At 46.3% G+C, this 16304-nt stretch overlaps 2 long non-coding RNA genes across 2 annotated transcripts; one reads left to right on the top strand and one right to left on the bottom strand.

Moving 5' to 3' along the window:
* Positions 1-1172: 1172 nt before the first annotated feature.
* LOC135810828 (uncharacterized) lies at positions 1173-2134 on the bottom strand. The gene is made up of 4 exons (XR_010552411.1): positions 1936-2134; positions 1710-1850; positions 1496-1562; positions 1173-1213 (listed from the first exon to the last, which is right to left on the bottom strand). It is a non-coding gene; the product is annotated as an uncharacterized LOC135810828 (long non-coding RNA).
* Positions 2135-13117: 10983 nt separating this feature from the next.
* LOC135810829 (uncharacterized) lies at positions 13118-14060 on the top strand. Its single transcript, XR_010552412.1, has 4 exons — positions 13118-13299; positions 13385-13525; positions 13673-13739; positions 14020-14060. It is a non-coding gene; the product is annotated as an uncharacterized LOC135810829 (long non-coding RNA).
* Positions 14061-16304: the final 2244 nt, after the last annotated feature.

The following is a 16304-nucleotide window of genomic DNA, read 5'->3' on the forward strand; positions in this document are numbered from 1 at the left end:
AACCAGTCGACTCAGCGTCCAAAAGACTACAACATATGGGCCAATCGCGGTCATCCTTGCTTTTATAAGAACGCAATGGCGCTTTTAGTGACATTTTGCATACAAATCCCCATCTAGTAGGGCGCAGTCACCCAGTTTCGGTGGAAGTGCGCGAGTTCGATTGGGATTCAAGTAGGAAGGGAGCGTCTCAGCTTCCTCGGACCAAGACCATTCGACTCAGCACCCCGAAGACTACAACTGGTCAAAATTTGATTTTAGGGTATACTTCCCCTTTAAGGTTCTTTTCGCCATAGATGGCGAACGTGCACTTGTGCACGTTCGGTGCATTCGCACCGGGGAGTAGTAAAATACGTACTATCCCCTGATTTGCACATCGTAGATGTGCATTGCATGCAGTGAATGACATATTGCGCATGCGTGCATACGCACGCGGAGCGTGTGACCTTCAGTGGTCCTATGCGTGTGGAAAAGACGCAGTGCAACACAAGGTGTACTAGTACACGTGTCATTATACTACTCCCTGATTCGCACTTCGTAGATGTGCAGCAAACAAGCTCACGTTCCGTGCATTCGTTTTATTTGCACATCGTAGATGTGCACTGATTGACAAGTTGCCCATGCAGAGCATGCCTAATCGGCTTTTCGATCGGTTAAGAGAATGTTCAAATTCGGCCATATTATGAGCCCCAAGATCAGAACTCGGCTCAACGTAGTACTTGAAGTCACCGTTCCCATTACGTCATGTACATTTACACACACTCTGTTGAAGCACTGAAACATCGGTTTTCGGCGAATTCAACAAGCGAAATTTGAAAATTCGGCGAAAAGATGGGTGATTTCTTCAAAACCACTTTCTTCGGCGAATTTTTCGGCCGGCCGATTTGGGAAATGCCTACTATCCATGCAGGTGCATTAGATGCATATTTCTATTTTGATCGGGATACAGTAAGAATCAACCGGCTACGCCCGGAGTATCATGCATCAAAACAATTATTGAAGGGGTGTCACAGTGAAGCAGTGTTGCTACGCACCGCAAATCCCCTCTGCACTGCACCGAATCTATACTGGAGAATCCAGAGTGACCAGCAAAGAGTCACAACCCGCACGTATCCAGTCACACTAAGGCATATCCACCATTCCCCACATATTCACTGTAACAAAACACAATACTGTTTACTATAATGCACTTTTATTTAAATGGACTTGGATGAGTCTGTAGAAGAGAACACAATGCACGCACACGCATGCATGCGCGGGCACACACACACACACACACACACACACACACACACATCTAGGTTATAGTGCTATACACATATCTAGGGTTTAGGAAGCACGAGAATGTGTCGAAGCACCCACACATACCCCTTCATGCAGTGTACTTCAGTAGCCCAACACATTACGACTGCACAGGACCATCACAAAACACATTACGACTGCACTGTTACTACACTACACACACAGTTACTACACTACGCCTGTTACAAGTACTTACAAATAATTTTGAAACAAATGGCACATCCCGAAGACGGCAGGTCCAGACCTTCATACATCATCATCATCTGTAAAACCAAGCATGAGCGCACACAAACACTATTAGTGTCACGAATACGGAAGCAGGGTATTAAAGACAAGAGGATACGAAACAAGTAAGCATCGCTATAACGAGGGGGATAAGTATACATGTAGACAGAGCAGTGCTTACTTACAGGGTCCTAATACGCTCCACGGCGTCCCGGTAGTCGAACTGCAACAGCAGCCCGACCTGCCGGCCCTCCCAGTAACGGGTTAGATGGGCCGCACCCGCCAGGTGTGCGGCCACGGCTGGGCCTCCCACCAGCCTTTCTCCACTGTAAAAACGAAAGAAACCGCAGAAAGCACAGTGTCATAGAGCTCTTTTGTTGGGGGAGAGAGCTAGGAGCACTGCACACTTACCATTTGTCACAATATATGATGAGAAAGAGGCGGCGCTTGACGCACCGCCTCAGGTGCTGGAATAGGGGTATTACCCCTGACATTCGAACGCTACAGTGACAAGTGAAAGCCATTTGGACTGTAATGATACTGAAGTGAAGGTGTGAACCGCAAAGCAAGACCTTTACCTTCTTCCTGTCGAATTCGCTCCCCAGCTGCATACCGACATCATCCGCTAAAACCCAATCATACCAAGTAACGCAAAGGTCATCAGTTGACCTTTTGGACTTTTCAACTCTTATCCAAAACCACCAAGAGGAAAAAACCAGGATGAAGAAGACGTCAGATGTAGAAGCGTTTGTGGAGGAGTTGTTACATTATTCTCAGTAAATAGATATGGCTGATACATTCGGTGTAGACGTGGACGACCGGTCGTGGTCTCTCACCACGGGTCCTTTACTAATAGAAAGGCGGACGCCAATAAGAACTGTTGTGGAGGTGGCAGATCAAAACGCGCAGCAAGAAATTTGGCACGTCGATGGTAGACTCCATCGGGAGGACGGACCAGCTCTTGTTGATAGTAGGGGAGTGTCCGCCTGGTGCTATGAAGGTCGCCTTCATCGCGTTAATGAACGGGCTTGGATAGGACGGGGTAGCATCGAGTACTACCTCAACGGCGCCTAGAGCCGGCGGTCCTGCAGCCAGTTATTGTGACGCCACATGCTGTATTCTACGGTGGTATCACCAAGGAAGGCTCCACAGGGAGAATGCGCCAGCGGTTATATACAGGGAAGGTAACAATCGTGTACGGGAGTGGTACCGATACAACCTTCGGCATAGGGAAGATGGACCTGCTTTCATCTCTCAGGAGGAGGAGGGTGTCTATCAGTGGTACCTCAACGGGGTGTATTACGGTGACCACCATCAAGACCAGGCAATACACCCCATGGAGCTGCAGTACATCAATGTAGTGCCTACTAAGGTAGACTCGTCAGCAATAAGTCATGAGTCCAGTTGTGTGATTTGTCAGGATGCCCTGGATCGTCCTCTATCCAAGTTGGAGTGTGGTCATGAATTTCACTTCCACTGTATCAAGGAGTGGATCAGTTCTGCCCCCAGCCCTACTTGCCTAACCTGCCGCTACTCCATGACTGCTGAGGACTTGGTTGAGTTCTTGTAGTAATACATGACACAGCTGCATGTAGGCGACTACGAATGACCAGTCATGTGCTACAGACGGACACGGACACGCCACCCTAAGTAGCCATGAGCGGCTCTTTGGACAAGGGCAACAAAGCACCCCGTGGGCGGCCAAGGTTGACACTAGCCACAAGTCTGCTCGCTCAGTTGAATAAGCTGGGTGTGCCCATGAAGACCATGGAAGACCTTTCCAGGTGCCGGCAACAAGCAGAGGACAAGACAGACTGGAAGAAACTGTGCAGCTCGACACTCGAGGACAAATCAGTATCAGCAGCTACTACACCTTGCTGATGATGCTCACAAGACAGAAGTGGGAAAAACACTGAATTTCTTTATTTAGTGCTCAACTACGCGAAATGTGTTATTATTATTATACATGTTCAACTGTACTCAGTCTGGCTGACTGCCATTCTCTACCACACATTACCGGACACTGTTGTGGGTGTCGTCGTTATCGTCGTCGTTGTTGATGTTGTTGTTGTGGGTTGTTGTCGTCGTTATCGTCGTCGTTGTTGATTTTGTTGGTGGCTGTTGTTGTCGGTTGTTGTCGGTTGTTGTCGTTGTTTGTTGTTGGTTGTTGTTGGTTATTGTTGGTTGTTGTTGGTTGTTGTTGGGTGTAATTGTTGGTTGTTGTTGGTTGTTGTCGGTTGTTGTCAGGTGTTGTTGGCTGTTGTTGGTTGTTGTTGTCGGTTGTTGTCGGTTGTTGGGTGTTGTTGTCGGTTGTTGGGTGTTCTTGTTGGTTGTTGTTGGTTGTTGTTGGTTGTTGTCGGTTGTTGGTTGTTGTTGGTTGTTGTTGTTGGCTGTTGTTGGTTGTTGTTGGATGTTGTTGTCGGTTGTTGTCGGTTGCTGGTTGTTGTTGTTGGTTGTAGTTGGTTGTTGTCGGTTGTTGTTGTTTGTTGTCGGTTGTTGTCGGTTGTTGTCGGTTGTTGTTGGTTATTGTTGGTTGTTGTTGGTTGTTGTTGTTGTGTGTTGTTGGGTGTTGTTGTTGGTTGTTGTCGGTTGTTGTCAGGTGTTGTCAGGTGTTGTTTGCTGTTGTTGGTTGTTGTTGCCGGTTGTTGTCGGTTGTTGGGTGTTGTTGTCGGTTGTTGGGTGTTGTTGTTGGTTGGTGTTGGTTGTTCTTGGTTCTTGTCGGTTGTTGTCCGTTGTTGTCGGTTGTTGTTGTTGGTTGTTGTTGGTTGTTGTTGGTTGTTGTTGGTTGTTGTTGACTGTTGTTGGTTGTTGTTGGTTGTTGTTGTCGGTTGGTGTCGGTTGTTGGTTGGTTGTTGTTGTTGTTGGTTGTTGTTGGTTGTAGTTGGTTGTTATCGGTTGTTGTTGGTTGTTGGATGTTGTTGTCGGTTGTTGTCGGTTGTTGTCGGTTGTTGTTTGTTGATGTTGGTTGTTGTTGGCGATTGTTGGTTGCTGTTGGTTGTTGTTGGTTGTTGTCGGTTGTTGTCGGTTGTTGTCGGTTGTTGGCTGTTGTTGTTGTTGGTTGTTGATTGTTGTTGGTTGTTGTCGGTTGTTGTCGGTTGTTGTCGGTTGTTGGCTGTTGTTGTTGTTGGTTGTTGATTGTTGTTGGTTGTTGTGGGTTGTTGTCGGTTGTTGTCGGTTGTTGTGTTTTAATCGTTATTTTGTTCATTATCCAGGAGGATGTTGCTATGATACAGTACCATTTTTTCGCATATTTGAGACAAGTTTGTGTAACGTTAGTGTGACGTGGGGTATGCTGATTGGATGTGAGGTGGTGAGAGTATGCTGATTGGCCGATAACAATTAGTGGAAGGGATAAAGTAATGCGCTGCTTGTGCAGCTTAACCAAACACATGGTCTGTGGGAAACACCTTAGTAAAATAAATATAATAATAATAACATGAATTGCCACCGGCACCTGAGAGACTCGAGCCCCGCAACCTTGTTCAAATCGGACTTGGTAGCTTCGTACTGGAACTTAATCTTCTTCTTTTTGAGGTATGACCATACAAAACGCGCTTGGATTTTTTCATTTTTTTTATTTTTTATTTTTTCATTTTTTTTTTCATTGCGACATTTTTAGCAGATGTCCACTCGTGAAACAAAAGTGAATCTGGAACGAATAAATGGTCCATGTCAAAGGCATGACGAGTCTTGAAGTCTTCACATTCATGATGGAACCTTGTCATGATTGACGCATTCCTTGATGGTGCGCACATGAAATCACCCTGCCCCATCTTTTCCAATTCCATTCTTTTAACATCCTGCAACACATACCCTACTAGTATCAGTGGGGGGGGGGGGGGGCTAGAATCAGAAGAGGCAAGGCAGCACTCTTCCGTGGATGTATTACTCGACACAACACCACCCATACTTGTTTTCTAGAAGTTTTGACTATAATGATATATTGCAGTAGGAAGTAGTATATAGTCAAATAGGATAGGATAAGAATGAATGATCAGCTGTCTGATAAAGAATGCAGTTCATTAAAGACTTATTGGAAGCTCTCTACCAGCTGATCGTCTTGTTGGACGGCGACACTGCATAATGATATGAAGCTCTCAGTTAGCTGTTTCAGTTCCGTGGTAGAAAGTGTCATGTGCGCGTCCAGAGCAGGATGAAAACATCTGGGCTCCACGTGGATGCAGACGATTGGAGCAACAGTAAGACGTACCTTCAACGCCTGCTCGTCAATGTCGAGGGAGACTGCCCCGGGGTAGATGAAAACATCTTGTTCCACATCCAGTTCGAACGAGCTGGTCGGGACTACAGTCCATTCATAAAAAAATGGGTCCTGGCTCTGGCGAGCTCCCGTATTTGGCGATTTTTCGTGATTTCATCGTACACAGTGCAGTGCTGCGAACTTTGAAATTTGAAAAAGGGTCCAAAAAGGGTGCCTGAACTGGGGTTCGAACCGCAGAATGCACTGTTGCAGGCGGGGTCAAACGGCCTGGATTTTGATGGTTTTTCCCAATTCAGTGCTATTGGGGCAAAACCTGGCCGAAATCCTATTCTTGCTATGGCTTGCTTTTTGGACAAAAAAAACTTCAGAAACATAATTGGAAGAGGATTCCATATGGGATTGCAGAAAAAAATTCTAAAAAAACTCAACGTTTGACCCATTTATGGCCAAAAGCTAGAAGTTCATTTTTTTCTGAATGGACTGTAGCTTGCTTTCACCGTTGATGTACACCCGACACTGACCGTAGGACGAGCGTGATGGGTAGAAGTTGGTCTTGATCTTCTCCACACGTCCTCTTCGGAGAGTGTCACGGAGCGATGGACAAGTCTTGATCAAGTTCGTAATGATGAACTCAGTGGACTCATTCAGTTCGATGTAAACCTGTCCTTGAGCATCTTTGCGAGCTGTTGCCGTACTACCACAGGCTGGTAGAGCTCCTGAAGGGAAGTACATCTTATAACCAGGCTTGTAGAAGGATCTACCTGATGACTTGTAGGACAGTTGCATGTCCTCCTGAAACCCATCCACCACAATCTCTTTGTGGAGCTTGGTAGGAGCAGGTGGCACATAGCGACGCTTAGCCGGTACTGCGTTCGAAGAGAGCACAACTTGAGGAGGGTCAGCAGGAAGAGCGGAATTCTTCCTCACCCGTCGCTCGTATAGGGAATCCATCTTCCAGGAAGCGAAGGCAGAACAACTCATCAGCACTGTATTCGATGAACGAATGACTCAACTACAGGACAACCATCTGTATTTATACAAGTCAGAGACGGGGGCGGATTGAAATGTTAAAAATATGTGTCAGCTAGATCAACCAATCACCATCAAGCCCGACACAAACATTTGCCCAATCAGCATTGAGCCCGCCAAAAAACATTTGACCAACCAGCATCAAACTCGCCAAAAACATTTTGTCCAGTCAGCGGCATGCCCACCAAATAATATCTCATCTTAAAGATTCCTTACATAATAAAGCCACTTTAGTGAACTGATACAGTATGCAAATAAGATCAAAGTCAAACGTGTGCAAGTTCTGAATCACGTGATCAAGTGAATAGGTTTCCCAACAATAGGCATCAATCAAAGATGTCATAAGAGATGTATCAGATGGAGATAAAATCAGCAAATTCGTACGCAACGTGGACAGTTGAGATGAAGACACCATCCTGGTCGACTCCATGAGATGCAGTACATATAGGAGTGGAAAATGCTGAGGAAGAGGTTCCATGATTCGACTGAACCTCAACCATGATACATTGCTACGAGGTGAGTAGGAACGCACTTTACGTAGTACATCCACATTCGTATCGTATACTATGCAGGATAATGCTATAGCATAGTTTATACTCTTGTACAAACAGGATTTTTTCATCGCAAGTATCTGCTCCCGAAGAGGGTGTACGCAAAGCTGATCGGATAAGAGTTGAGTTTTCGAAAGAAAATGCAAAAGATGACGATCCACACCGCATAACCGCTCATGTACCGCGTAACGCTTCTTCATCAAACTACATCTCCTATGCACATCATCTTCAGGGAAGTAAATCACCGCCATGACAAGTCCACACGAAGAACACACGTATCTTCCTTCATGTAAAACATGATCAAGATGTTGACACTGTTTTTCCTCCCCGTATTGCTCTTTTTCTTCTTCTTCTTCTTCTTCTTTTGGCTCCGATCCATTGGACTGCGAGGACTGGCCCCTGGCCAGATCCCTTCTACATTCCGCAGTATCCATCTTCTACTTCTACATTCCGCTGTACAACCATTGGGGTAGATGACCTCATACCCTCGCCAACACGTCGACGTGTTGGCGAGGGTATGAGGTCATCTACCCCAATGGTTGTACAGCGGAATGTAGAAGTTGAAGGTGGATACTGCGGAATGTAGAAGGGATCTGGCCAGGGGCCAGTCCTCGCAGTCCAATGGATCGGAGCCAAAAGAAGAAGAAGAAGAAGAAGAAAAAGAGCAATACGGGGAGGAAAAACAGTGTCAACATCTTGATCATGTTTTACATGAAGGAAGATACGTGTGTTCTTCGTGTGGACTTGTCATGGCGGTGATTTACTTCCCTGAAGATGATGTGCATAGGAGATGTAGTTTGATGAAGAAGCGTTACGCGGTACATGAGCGGTTATGCGGTGTGGATCGTCATCTTTTGCATTTTCTTTCGAAAACTCAACTCTTATCCGATCAGCTTTGCGTACACCCTCTTCGGGAGCAGATACTTGCGATGAAAAAATCCTGTTTGTACAAGAGTATAAACTATGCTATAGCATTATCCTGCATAGTATACGATACGAATGTGGATGTACTACGTAAAGTGCGTTCCTACTCACCTCGTAGCAATGTATCATGGTTGAGGTTCAGTCGAATCATGGAACCTCTTCCTCAGCATTTTCCACTCCTATATGTACTGCATCTCATGGAGTCGACCAGGATGGTGTCTTCATCTCAACTGTCCACGTTGCGTACGAATTTGCTGATTTTATCTCCATCTGATACATCTCTTATGACATCTTTGATTGATGCCTATTGTTGGGAAACCTATTCACTTGATCACGTGATTCAGAACTTGCACACGTTTGACTTTGATCTTATTTGCATACTGTATCAGTTCACTAAAGTGGCTTTATTATGTAAGGAATCTTTAAGATGAGATATTATTTGGTGGGCATGCCGCTGACTGGACAAAATGTTTTTGGCGAGTTTGATGCTGGTTGGTCAAATGTTTTTTGGCGGGCTCAATGCTGATTGGGCAAATGTTTGTGTCGGGCTTGATGGTGATTGGTTGATCTAGCTGACACATATTTTTAACATTTCAATCCGCCCCCGTCTCTGACTTGTATAAATACAGATGGTTGTCCTGTAGTTGAGTCATTCGTTCATCGAATACAGTGCTGATGAGTTGTTCTGCCTTCGCTTCCTGGAAGATGGATTCCCTATACGAGCGACGGGTGAGGAAGAATTCCGCTCTTCCTGCTGACCCTCCTCAAGTTGTGCTCTCTTCGAACGCAGTACCGGCTAAGCGTCGCTATGTGCCACCTGCTCCTACCAAGCTCCACAAAGAGATTGTGGTGGATGGGTTTCAGGAGGACATGCAACTGTCCTACAAGTCATCAGGTAGATCCTTCTACAAGCCTGGTTATAAGATGTACTTCCCTTCAGGAGCTCTACCAGCCTGTGGTAGTACGGCAACAGCTCGCAAAGATGCTCAAGGACAGGTTTACATCGAACTGAATGAGTCCACTGAGTTCATCATTACGAACTTGATCAAGACTTGTCCATCGCTCCGTGACACTCTCCGAAGAGGACGTGTGGAGAAGATCAAGACCAACTTCTACCCATCACGCTCGTCCTACGGTCAGTGTCGGGTGTACATCAACGGTGAAAGCAAGCTAGTCCCGACCAGCTCGTTCGAACTGGATGTGGAACAAGATGTTTTCATCTACCCCGGGGCAGTCTCCCTCGACATTGACGAGCAGGCGTTGAAGGTACGTCTTACTGTTGCTCCAATCGTCTGCATCCACGTGGAGCCCAGATGTTTTCATCCTGCTCTGGACGCGCACATGACACTTTCTACCACGGAACTGAAACAGCTAACTGAGAGCTTCATATCATTATGCAGTGTCGCCGTCCAACAAGACGATCAGCTGGTAGAGAGCTTCCAATAAGTCTTTAATGAACTGCATTCTTTATCAGACAGCTGATCATTCATTCTTATCCTATCCTATTTGACTATATACTACTTCCTACTGCAATATATCATTATAGTCAAAACTTCTAGAAAACAAGTATGGGTGGTGTTGTGTCGAGTAATACATCCACGGAAGAGTGCTGCCTTGCCTCTTCTGATTCTAGCCCCCCCCCCCCCACTGATACTAGTAGGGTATGTGTTGCAGGATGTTAAAAGAATGGAATTGGAAAAGATGGGGCAGGGTGATTTCATGTGCGCACCATCAAGGAATGCGTCAATCATGACAAGGTTCCATCATGAATGTGAAGACTTCAAGACTCGTCATGCCTTTGACATGGACCATTTATTCGTTCCAGATTCACTTTTGTTTCACGAGTGGACATCTGCTAAAAATGTCGCAATGAAAAAAAAATGAAAAAATAAAAAATAAAAAAAATGAAAAAATCCAAGCGCGTTTTGTATGGTCATACCTCAAAAAGAAGAAGATTAAGTTCCAGTACGAAGCTACCAAGTCCGATTTGAACAAGGTTGCGGGGCTCGAGTCTCTCAGGTGCCGGTGGCAATTCATGTTATTATTATTATATTTATTTTACTAAGGTGTTTCCCACAGACCATGTGTTTGGTTAAGCTGCACAAGCAGCGCATTACTTTATCCCTTCCACTAATTGTTATCGGCCAATCAGCATACTCTCACCACCTCACATCCAATCAGCATACCCCACGTCACACTAACGTTACACAAACTTGTCTCAAATATGCGAAAAAATGGTACTGTATCATAGCAACATCCTCCTGGATAATGAACAAAATAACGATTAAAACACAACAACCGACAACAACCGACAACAACCCACAACAACCAACAACAATCAACAACCAACAACAACAACAGCCAACAACCGACAACAACCGACAACAACCGACAACAACCAACAACAATCAACAACCAACAACAACAACAGCCAACAACCGACAACAACCGACAACAACCGACAACAACCAACAACAACCAACAGCAACCAACAATCGCCAACAACAACCAACATCAACAAACAACAACCGACAACAACCGACAACAACCGACAACAACATCCAACAACCAACAACAACCGATAACAACCAACTACAACCAACAACAACCAACAACAACAACAACCAACCAACAACCGACACCAACCGACAACAACAACCAACAACAACCAACAACAGTCAACAACAACCAACAACAACCAACAACAACCAACAACAACCAACAACAACAACCGACAACAACGGACAACAACCGACAAGAACCAAGAACAACCAACACCAACCAACAACAACACCCAACAACCGACAACAACACCCAACAACCGACAACAACCGGCAACAACAACCAACAACAGCAAACAACACCTGACAACACCTGACAACAACCGACAACAACCAACAACAACACCCAACAACACACAACAACAACAACCAACAACAACCAACAATAACCAACAACAACCGACAACAACCGACAACAACCGACAACAAACAACAACAACCGACAACAACCAACTACAACCAACAACAACAACCAGCAACCGACAACAACCGACAACAACATCCAACAACAACCAACAACAGCCAACAACAACAACCAACAACAACCAACAACCGACAACAACCAACAACAACCAACAAGAACACCCAACAACCGACAACAACACCCAACAACCGACAACAACCGACAACAACAACCAACAACAGCCAACAACACCTGACAACAACCGACAACAACCAACAACAACCAACAATTACACCCAACAACAACCAACAACAACCAACAATAACCAACAACAACCAACAACAAACAACGACAACAACCGACAACAACCGACAACAACAGCCACCAACAAAATCAACAACGACGACGATAACGACGACAACAACCCACAACAACAACATCAACAACGACGACGATAACGACGACACCCACAACAGTGTCCGGTAATGTGTGGTAGAGAATGGCAGTCAGCCAGACTGAGTACAGTTGAACATGTATAATAATAATAACACATTTCGCGTAGTTGAGCACTAAATAAAGAAATTCAGTGTTTTTCCCACTTCTGTCTTGTGAGCATCATCAGCAAGGTGTAGTAGCTGCTGATACTGATTTGTCCTCGAGTGTCGAGCTGCACAGTTTCTTCCAGTCTGTCTTGTCCTCTGCTTGTTGCCGGCACCTGGAAAGGTCTTCCATGGTCTTCATGGGCACACCCAGCTTATTCAACTGAGCGAGCAGACTTGTGGCTAGTGTCAACCTTGGCCGCCCACGGGGTGCTTTGTTGCCCTTGTCCAAAGAGCCGCTCATGGCTACTTAGGGTGGCGTGTCCGTGTCCGTCTGTAGCACATGACTGGTCATTCGTAGTCGCCTACATGCAGCTGTGTCATGTATTACTACAAGAACTCAACCAAGTCCTCAGCAGTCATGGAGTAGCGGCAGGTTAGGCAAGTAGGGCTGGGGGCAGAACTGATCCACTCCTTGATACAGTGGAAGTGAAATTCATGACCACACTCCAACTTGGATAGAGGACGATCCAGGGCATCCTGACAAATCACACAACTGGACTCATGACTTATTGCTGACGAGTCTACCTTAGTAGGCACTACATTGATGTACTGCAGCTCCATGGGGTGTATTGCCTGGTCTTGATGGTGGTCACCGTAATACACCCCGTTGAGGTACCACTGATAGACACCCTCCTCCTCCTGAGAGATGAAAGCAGGTCCATCTTCCCTATGCCGAAGGTTGTATCGGTACCACTCCCGTACACGATTGTTACCTTCCCTGTATATAACCGCTGGCGCATTCTCCCTGTGGAGCCTTCCTTGGTGATACCACCGTAGAATACAGCATGTGGCGTCACAATAACTGGCTGCAGGACCGCCGGCTCTAGGCGCCGTTGAGGTAGTACTCGATGCTACCCCGTCCTATCCAAGCCCGTTCATTAACGCGATGAAGGCGACCTTCATAGCACCAGGCGGACACTCCCCTACTATCAACAAGAGCTGGTCCGTCCTCCCGATGGAGTCTACCATCGACGTGCCAAATTTCTTGCTGCGCGTTTTGATCTGCCACCTCCACAACAGTTCTTATTGGCGTCCGCCTTTCTATTAGTAAAGGACCCGTGGTGAGAGACCACGACCGGTCGTCCACGTCTACACCGAATGTATCAGCCATATCTATTTACTGAGAATAATGTAACAACTCCTCCACAAACGCTTCTACATCTGACGTCTTCTTCATCCTGGTTTTTTCCTCTTGGTGGTTTTGGATAAGAGTTGAAAAGTCCAAAAGGTCAACTGATGACCTTTGCGTTACTTGGTATGATTGGGTTTTAGCGGATGATGTCGGTATGCAGCTGGGGAGCGAATTCGACAGGAAGAAGGTAAAGGTCTTGCTTTGCGGTTCACACCTTCACTTCAGTATCATTACAGTCCAAATGGCTTTCACTTGTCACTGTAGCGTTCGAATGTCAGGGGTAATACCCCTATTCCAGCACCTGAGGCGGTGCGTCAAGCGCCGCCTCTTTCTCATCATATATTGTGACAAATGGTAAGTGTGCAGTGCTCCTAGCTCTCTCCCCCAACAAAAGAGCTCTATGACACTGTGCTTTCTGCGGTTTCTTTCGTTTTTACAGTGGAGAAAGGCTGGTGGGAGGCCCAGCCGTGGCCGCACACCTGGCGGGTGCGGCCCATCTAACCCGTTACTGGGAGGGCCGGCAGGTCGGGCTGCTGTTGCAGTTCGACTACCGGGACGCCGTGGAGCGTATTAGGACCCTGTAAGTAAGCACTGCTCTGTCTACATGTATACTTATCCCCCTCGTTATAGCGATGCTTACTTGTTTCGTATCCTCTTGTCTTTAATACCCTGCTTCCGTATTCGTGACACTAATAGTGTTTGTGTGCGCTCATGCTTGGTTTTACAGATGATGATGATGTATGAAGGTCTGGACCTGCCGTCTTCGGGATGTGCCATTTGTTTCAAAATTATTTGTAAGTACTTGTAACAGGCGTAGTGTAGTAACTGTGTGTGTAGTGTAGTAACAGTGCAGTCGTAATGTGTTTTGTGATGGTCCTGTGCAGTCGTAATGTGTTGGGCTACTGAAGTACACTGCATGAAGGGGTATGTGTGGGTGCTTCGACACATTCTCGTGCTTCCTAAACCCTAGATATGTGTATAGCACTATAACCTAGATGTGTGTGTGTGTGTGTGTGTGTGTGTGTGTGTGCCCGCGCATGCATGCGTGTGCGTGCATTGTGTTCTCTTCTACAGACTCATCCAAGTCCATTTAAATAAAAGTGCATTATAGTAAACAGTATTGTGTTTTGTTACAGTGAATATGTGGGGAATGGTGGATATGCCTTAGTGTGACTGGATACGTGCGGGTTGTGACTCTTTGCTGGTCACTCTGGATTCTCCAGTATAGATTCGGTGCAGTGCAGAGGGGATTTGCGGTGCGTAGCAACACTGCTTCACTGTGACACCCCTTCAATAATTGTTTTGATGCATGATACTCCGGGCGTAGCCGGTTGATTCTTACTGTATCCCGATCAAAATAGAAATATGCATCTAATGCACCTGCATGGATAGTAGGCATTTCCCAAATCGGCCGGCCGAAAAATTCGCCGAAGAAAGTGGTTTTGAAGAAATCACCCATCTTTTCGCCGAATTTTCAAATTTCGCTTGTTGAATTCGCCGAAAACCGATGTTTCAGTGCTTCAACAGAGTGTGTGTAAATGTACATGACGTAATGGGAACGGTGACTTCAAGTACTACGTTGAGCCGAGTTCTGATCTTGGGGCTCATAATATGGCCGAATTTGAACATTCTCTTAACCGATCGAAAAGCCGATTAGGCATGCTCTGCATGGGCAACTTGTCAATCAGTGCACATCTACGATGTGCAAATAAAACGAATGCACGGAACGTGAGCTTGTTTGCTGCACATCTACGAAGTGCGAATCAGGGAGTAGTATAATGACACGTGTACTAGTACACCTTGTGTTGCACTGCGTCTTTTCCACACGCATAGGACCACTGAAGGTCACACGCTCCGCGTGCGTATGCACGCATGCGCAATATGTCATTCACTGCATGCAATGCACATCTACGATGTGCAAATCAGGGGATAGTACGTATTTTACTACTCCCCGGTGCGAATGCACCGAACGTGCACAAGTGCACGTTCGCCATCTATGGCGAAAAGAACCTTAAGGTGGCAGTCTGGGTTCGCGGCCCGACCGCATGAACACAGCCGTAACTTCCATAATAATTGATGAATTTTGCTCAAATCTTGACCACATACCCAGTGTATTTCACTAAGTCCAATGAAGTATAAATCAAGCTCACACATGGGAATCCGCAGACACAATAGTCAAATCTGCGATTATGCCGTACCACCAATACCTTAGACGCAATATGCAAACGCAGAAAGAAGCTGGGTAGAAACTGAGTGCTCCACAGGATTTCCTTCACATATACCTAGGTGCTAAGTGGAGCGGAATTTTGAAATCATATTCAGAACAAAGTACTCAAGCTGTCAAACAAAAATCATGCAATCGCGCAAAATTTAGGTCCTCGATCAGTAGCACTTTACTCAAAGCTACTAGACAAATATAAAAATCCATGACACTTAGCACCTTGATAAATGCTCACAGTTTCCAAAAATGTATGGTTTATGGGGTCTGTGACTTACAGGTTCTTCGCTACGCTGTCTAAGAGGTACGGGACTCAGTGGAAAATGGAGAAAAAAAGTGCTCTGTGCAAGTACAGATGGAGGTATGTCTGTCCAACTAGAACTTACTAGAACTTAGTCGAAGCCACCAGCTTCATATGTCAAACCTTCTTCCTCTTGCTGCTCATCCTGGATGCCTTTCCTGATCCTCCTTCGCTTCTTTCGTGACCTCTTCCCTTCTTCTGACTTCTTTCTGGCAGCATGTGCCTGTCTCTCACGGTCTAGCAGCTTGATGAGACGTGTCGTATGGTGTCCAGTAGGGAGGCCCATCTCGTCCAGAACGCGTTTCACTGCCACACCTCCATCATTGAACCAGGCCACGGCCAGGTAGACGCACATCTGGACAGTGGGAGCGGATGCAAAGCCTGTCTTTGGACACAAATGCCACACGAGTCCATTGAACTCTTCGTTGCGATTCTGCGTAGCACCCTTCTGGCAGCGCTCGAGCAAACTCCGGTCGGACAACCGAATGTAGACCGGCTTCAGTTCCTTCCATACTGCCTCTGGCAGGATATTGTGGTGGGCGTAGACATCACCACCTGCCTGTTGCTGCTGCCATCTACACCAGCTGTTAATTCCAGGCGGACAATACTGGTGCTGAGGTTTACTGTCGCTGGATGCACGATGCATGAGGGATGCCCATATGGCCCTGGCCATGGCTTGCAAGTCTCCGCTGTTGTTCCGCACAGCCATGCCATAGTAGGCTTGCAGCTTGTCGATCATGGCATCCGTGAGGCGACCACGTCCGCCTATAGTGCGCCCATCAGCAAGCTTCTTGCCCGCAAGGTTTTTCTTCAGCTTTCTTAGGCTGGTACCGATGCGTT

Source organism: Sycon ciliatum, chromosome 2 (genome assembly GCF_964019385.1).
Source record: "Sycon ciliatum chromosome 2, ocSycCili1.1, whole genome shotgun sequence".
In the NCBI taxonomy this organism is placed as follows: Eukaryota; Metazoa; Porifera; class Calcarea; order Leucosolenida; family Sycettidae; genus Sycon; species Sycon ciliatum.